At 35.7% G+C, this 7,238-nt stretch overlaps 1 protein-coding gene and 1 pseudogene across 1 annotated transcript in view; one reads left to right on the forward strand and one right to left on the reverse strand.

Annotated features, from left to right (window-relative positions):
- TFDP2 (transcription factor Dp-2 (E2F dimerization partner 2)) overlaps positions 1–7,238 on the reverse strand; it is a 58,242-nt gene that overhangs the window by 25,202 nt on the left and 25,802 nt on the right. The window lies entirely within an intron of this gene.
- Positions 4,771–5,188, forward strand: LOC105812880 (annotated as a pseudogene).

Raw genomic sequence — 7,238 nt, forward strand, 5'->3', positions numbered from 1 at the left:
ATAAAGTAAGTTTCAACAAAATGACCGGCACAATCAGAACATTAGTAAGCCATAAGGGCTAAATTGGCAGCTGCTATGCTCATGAGTTACTTCTAACTTCCATCATCTGACTGGCGTCACTACCACAAGAGACTGGCTGGTGAGAGTTTAGGGGGATCAAGTACACCAATCTGTTATCAACTTTTGACAATGGTGCACTGGTTTCTGTTTAAAGTATAAATTGTGAATAGTCGCACAGCTTGACAGTATTTTTGAATTCCGTCTGCTTAACAGCCCATCATGTCAAAGAAGACCAAGAGAACGCTGAAGGAAGAAAACAGATTTTTTAATGAGGATTGGGAACAGCAACATTATCTTGTTTCTGCCAAAAATAAGATGATTTGCTTGCTTTGTGATACTGCAGTATCAACATTAAAGGAATTCAATGCTCATTAGTATTATAACACTCATAAGGACCACAAAGATTTTAAATTAGAGGGAGAGGCATGAAAGGTAGTATTGTAGAAATTAAAAGGTGAAAAGCAAAACCAAAGACAATTCTTTCAAGCAGCAATATGACTGGGAAATAATGCCACTGAAGCAACTTATAAAGTAGCTTATATACTTGGGAAAAAAGGGAGGCCCTTCAGTGATGTAGAAATTGTGAAAGAATGCATTGTCAAAGTGGTAGCATGCTTAGACCCCAATAACGTTTCAAAGTACAAACAACTGCCTCTTTCAAGGAGAACCATAACTGATTAGCAGCATGAATTAGCCTTCAACTTAACAGAACAACTTCATGCAATACTTCAAAAGCAAAATATATATTATTCAATCTCTTTGGATGAATCAACTGATACTACTGATCCAGCACTTTTAAAAACTCCATTTGGGTCATAACAGGAGATTTTTTTTGCTATAAAGAGTTACTCACTTTGGGTACTCATGCGAACAGAACACAGGGAATAGATATCTTTGACGACTTTCAAGATAAATGTGAAGTTGGACTGAATTTGGTAAATTTAGTGAGTGTATGTACACACAGTGTACCTTCCATGACAGGAAAACATGAAGGGTTTATTGCACAGATAAAAAAAGTATTAACAGATCCAGATGTTCTCATTTTTTTTCATCCTGTCTTGCATCAGCAAAATCTCTGTGCTAAAGCTACTATTTTAAGTGACACTTTGCAACAAGTTTTAAGTACTGTTAACTATGTTCATGCGAATACAACACAGCATTGTCAGTTTTGTAACATATGAAAAAGTTGAAGGATGAAGTATTCAGTGTGGATTTGCCGTATCATTCCAAAGTGTGTTGGCTATTACAGGGATGGTGTCAGCCAAAATTTTAGCTCTGTGAGAACAGATAATTAAATTTTATGAAGAACAGAATCAGTAATGTGAATTATTGAAAGATTTCTACAGGAATTTCTACATGTGATATCATGTCAAATCGAAATGATTTGAATATTTCTTTGTAGGGTGGAACTAGGTGTATATATGACATGTGGCAAAAAAACCCAAGCATTTCGGGGAAAAACTATCTTTTTTCAAAACACTTCTTCAAAAGGAAATTTCCGATCAACATTTTCCCCAGTTGACAAAGGTCACTGATGACCAGGATGATATGTGAGAATCACTTGAAGAATACACACAGACCTATTAATTGGAGAATACAATGAAAGGTTCACTGACTTTGAGAATCATGACATCACACTCAAATTAGCATTTCAGCCTCACCTCATTGATATCACCAAGGCACCTAAAGAACTACAGATAGAATTGATTGAGCTCTCAGTATAGGACATTTTAAAGTCACTGTTTAATACTAAGGAAGTTTCAATTGATATTTGGAAAAATGCAACATACCCTAGAAACGCTTTCTTGTTTTTCAACCACGTATTGCTGCAAATCTATTACATTCTCCTACCTAACCCAAATCAAGACATCCTTAAGGTTACAAATGACTGACAGCCATCTAGAGGATCAACTGAAACTGCGGGTCTTCATGCTGCAACCAAATACTCAAATGCTTTCCAACAAAAAGCAGACACAACAAAGTCATTAAAAGGTTAACTTTAAAATTAACAAATAGTTTTCATTTTTTTGAAATTAAGTACATAATATTGAGATTTTTAAACAATAGTGTACATTTTAAAATACAGCTAATTGAATTTTCTTGAATGCAACCTTATTTGATTACAGCTAAATTAATGTGGCCTTCCAACATGAAAAGGTTCCCCACTCCAAACTAGACTTTTAACAACTATTAAATGCTGATGGCTATACTCTTGAAACACAGATGCAAGCCTGCATGTTAGAGTTTCATAAAATTAGTTCAGTGCATGAACTGATAATAAACTTGAAGAAAACGTGGTTAAATATCAACATTGGTAAACTATTTGTCAGCTATATATTTTGAGCAGTTTACGTCATTTAACTCTGATCCACAGTCATGCATCTGAAAAATAGGGATATAAAAATACCCATCTCACAGGTTGTTGTGAGGATTAAATGATAGAGCATGCATTAAACATACAATACATATGGGTGATTTTATCCCATACAGATCACCAAGGCACCTGAATTTTCATAAACAATACAAAACTGAACAGCAATACTCAATAATAGCTGATTCAAGAAATTAAGCTTGTTCTTTGGAAGGCTAATAGAGAATCATGCTAAAACTCAATCAATATCTACATTAAAATTCAACAAAGGAGGCTAGAATAGTCAACATCTGCGATACACAGATGGTCCTGAAACAAATCCAGTAAGCCACTTCTTTGAAGGCTAAGCAAAAAATGCCTCTAGTAAAAGAACATTAAAAGGCAAAAGGATATATAAAGAATTATAACTCAACAACAAAAACAAACAACTCAATTCAAAAATAGGCAAAAGACTTGAATAGTCATTTCTCCAATGAAAATATACAAATGGCCAATAAGCACATGAAAAGATGCTCAACATCACTAATCATTAGGGAAATGTAAATCAAAACCACAATAAGATGCCACTTCATACCCATTAGGATGGCTATTACCAAAAAAACAGAAAACATGAAGTGTTGGTGAGGATGTGGAGAAATTGAAACCATTGTGCACTGATGGGAATATAAAATGGTGTAGCCACTGTGAAAAACAGTATGGCAGTTGCCCAACAAATTAAACATAGAATTACCGTATGACCCAGCAATTCCACTTCTAGTTATATACACAAAAGAATTAAAAGCAGGAACTCAAACAGATATTAGTACACCATGTTCATAGCAGCATTACTCACAACAGTTAAAAAATGTGGAAGCAACCCAAATGTCCATCAATGGATGATGAATAAAATGTGGCATATAATGGAATATTATTTAGCCTTAAAAAAAGAATGAAATTCTGATATATGCTATACCACAGATAAACTCTGAAGACATGATAAATGACATAAGCCAGATATAAAAGGATAAATGTTGTCTGATTCCACTTATATGACGTACCTAGAATAGTCAAATTCACATAGTCAGAAAGTAGAACGGTGGTTACTGGGATGGGGGATGTAGGGCAACGGGGAATTGTTGATTTATGGGAACAGAGTTTCAGTATGGGACAATGAAAACGTTCCAGAAATGGACAGTAGTGATAATTGCACAAGTTATTATTTCTCAGTGGTTCTTCTGGCTTTGAACTTACTTATGTTTGTTGTCTTTTATGCTTAAGTTTTGATGGTTTCATGGCTTCATTAGCCAGTATAGCTCTGCAAAAAAAGATGCTGTGGTTTTAGCATTTCATCATCAATTATGTGTCAAAAAAACCCAACTCAATAAGAAGGATCATGTTTCTGAGCAAAACTAATACAAATTCTGTTGTTCTTCGTTCTTTAAATCACTTCCATTGTCACATTTGGTTAACTACTACTGTTACCATATTCAGAAAAAGTATGTCTTTTCTTGACAAAAACAGTACAGGGATGGTTATTTCACCATTAGAAAATGAGGGCTAAAAAAAAATAATAGGCCGGGCACAGTGGCTCACACCTATAATCCTAGCACTCTGGGAAGGCCAACGCAGGAAGACTGCTTGAGCTCAGGAGCTCAAGACCAGCCTGAGGAAAAGCAAGACCCTGTCTCTACTAAAAATAAAAAAGTTAGCTGGGTGTGGTGGTGTACACCTGTAGTCCCAGCTACTCGGGAGGCTCAGGCAGGAGGATCGCTTGAGCCCAGGAGTTTGAGGTTGCAGTGAGCTATGATGATACCACTGCACTCTACCTGGGTGACAGAACGAGACTCTGTCTCAAACATAAAATAAAATAAAATATAAAATAAGTTTACTTTCTAATTTAGCTCTCAATAATAATTTTAAATAATAAACTTAAAGCCAAGCTTGTTCGAAAAATTTAAATGATTGTAAAACAATGTTGTAAAAATAACTGTCAAAAATGCCTATTTTTTTCTTTACAGATTTTTTATATGCTTTCGGGTTACATCTGACAAATTAACCTTCAAATGTCACATGCTATAAAAAAAAATAACAAAATGGATCAAAGGCTTAAACATAAGAGCTAAAACTATAAAACTCTTAGAAGAAAAAATAGGTGTAAAACTTCATGACCTTGGAGAAGGCAATGATATTTTAGATATATGACATCAAAAGCATAATACAAGAAAAAAATAAACATTATCAAAATTAAAAACTTTTTGTGCCTCAAAGGACACCATCAAGCAGGTGAAAGGGTCTCTGAGTGGAGCATGGGAGCCGAGTAGTTGTGTGGTTGCATCTCAGAAACCGGTAGTGCTTGCAGCATGGCTGACCAACTGGCTGAAGAGTAGACTGCAGAGTTGAAGGAAGCTTTTTCACTATTTGACAAGGATGGTGACAGAACTATAACAACAAAGGAACTGGGAACTGTAATGAGGTCTCCTGGGCAGAATCCCACAGAAGCAGTTACAGGACACCATTAATGAAGTAGATGCTGACAATGGTAACGGCACAATTGATTTCCCTGGACTTCTGACCAGGATGGCAAGAAAAATGAAAGACACAGACAGCGAAGAAGAAATTAGAGAAGCATTCCGGGTGTTTGATAAGGATGGCAATGTCTATAATAATGCAGCAGAGCTTTGCCATGTGATGACGAACCTTGGAGAGAAGTTAACAGATGATGAGGCTGATGAAATGATCAGGGGAGCAGATACTGATGGTGATGGTCAAGTAAATTAAACTATTAAGAGTTTGTACAAAGGTGACAGCAAAGTGAAGACACTGTACAGAATGTGTTAAATTTCTTATATAAAACTGTTTCTTTGCCTTTTCTTTGTTTGTAACTTATCTGTAAAAGGTTTCTCCCTACTGTCAAATAAATATGCATGTACAGTAAATAGGACTTCATTCCTTCATGCTTTCTCCCCTTATCTTACTGTCATTGTCCTGAAACCTTCTTTTAGAGAATTGATCAAGAAACATATTGCATGTGGCTTACTATGGATATATCTAAGCCTTTCTGCAAATCTAGACTTAGAGGAGTTGGTCAATGAGGGAACATCTGGATTATGCCTTTTCTTAAAGTAGTTTTCTTTAGGAACTTTCAGCATGTTGTTGCAGTGTGGAGTTGTAACTCTGCATGGACTATGGACAATCAACAATATGTACTCAAAAGTTGCACTACTGCAAAATGGGTGTATTATCCAGGTACTCAACACTATTTTTTTGTACTGTTGGTCTTGTACCAGAAATATTTTCTTTTATTGTTACTTGCTTTTTAAACTTTGTTTAGCTACTTAAAGAAAATCTGCTTATGGCACAATTTGCCTCAAATCCATTCCAAGTTATTTACTTGTTTTCCAATGAAAAAATTACAATTTACTTCCCCACTCAAAAAAAGAAGGTAAAAGGTCAATCCACAGAGAGGACAAAAACTCTGCAAATCACGTATCCAATAAGGATTTATATCTAGAATATATGAAGAACTCTTGTAACTCAGTAATAAAAGAAAATCCAAGGGATCCGAATAGACATTCTTCAAAAGAAGATATACAAATTGCCAATAAGCACGTGAGAAAATGCTCAACATCATTAGCCATCAGGGAAATGCAAATCAAAACCACAATGAGATATCATATCACAACCACATGGATGGCTATAATAAGAAAGACGAATAGGAAGTGTTAGCGAAAATGTGGAGAAATTGGAACCCTCATATACTGCTGGTGGGAATCTAAAGTTGTACAGCCGCTTTGGAAAACAGTCTAGCAACTACTCCAAAAGCTAAACAAAGAGTATCTACACAACCCTGCAATTCCACTCCTAGTACACACACAAGAGAAATGAAATTTACACCCATGCCAAAACTTAACAAATGTTCATAGCAGTATCGCTTATAATAGGCAAAAAGTGGAAACAACTCAAATGTCCATCAGTTAATGAACAAATAAGTAAAATATGGTATATCCATACAATGGAATATTATTCAAGAATAAAAAGAAATGAATTACTGATACATGCCACAACATGGATAAACCTTAAAAATATGCTAAATGAAAGAATCCAGTCACCAACTACCATATATTGTATGTTTCCATTTAAATGAAATGTCCAGTGTAAGTAAATCTAGAAACGGAAAGTAGATTAGTGGTTGCCTAAGGCTGGGGGGGAGGTGGAGATGATAGCTAAGGGATGCAGAGTTTCTTTTCAGGAGTGACAAAAATGTTCTAAAATTGATGGTGGTGATGGCTGCACAGTTCTGTGAATAAACCTACAGCCACTGAATTGTACAGTTTAAATCAATGAACTATATGGTAGGTAAATTTCATCTCAACAAAGCTGTTAGTACGTCACAATCTGGGGAACCTATGGCCTTCTGGATCCTTGAGTGTGGCCTTTTGACCAATTTGTTGTGTAAAGTTTGGATTCTGTCAAGGGGCCACACTTGGAGAACTGAAGGGCCACATGTGGCCCTAAGGCCACAGGTTCCCCACCCTGAGTGAACCTCGATTTCTGTATTTATCATGGACTGATAACAAAGAGCTCTGGACCAGCACTAGCGCATTGACCACACTTATGTGTTTCTGCTTAGGACTACTCTCCTTTTGTTTTTCCTTTCTATACAGTTATAATATTAGACTTTTTAAAAAAAATGAAGTGTGTTGGTAAGTTATATTTTTATCTGTAATTTCATTTACTGATAATAAAAGAAGTATTGTAACATATTTTATATAAAAAGGGATACTGGGCCAGGCATGGTGGCTCATGCCTATAATCCTAGCACTCTGGA

Source organism: Propithecus coquereli, unplaced genomic scaffold (assembly GCF_000956105.1).
Source record: "Propithecus coquereli isolate 6110/MARCELLA unplaced genomic scaffold, Pcoq_1.0 Scaffold268, whole genome shotgun sequence".
Lineage (NCBI taxonomy): Eukaryota > Metazoa > Chordata > Mammalia > Primates > Indriidae > Propithecus > Propithecus coquereli.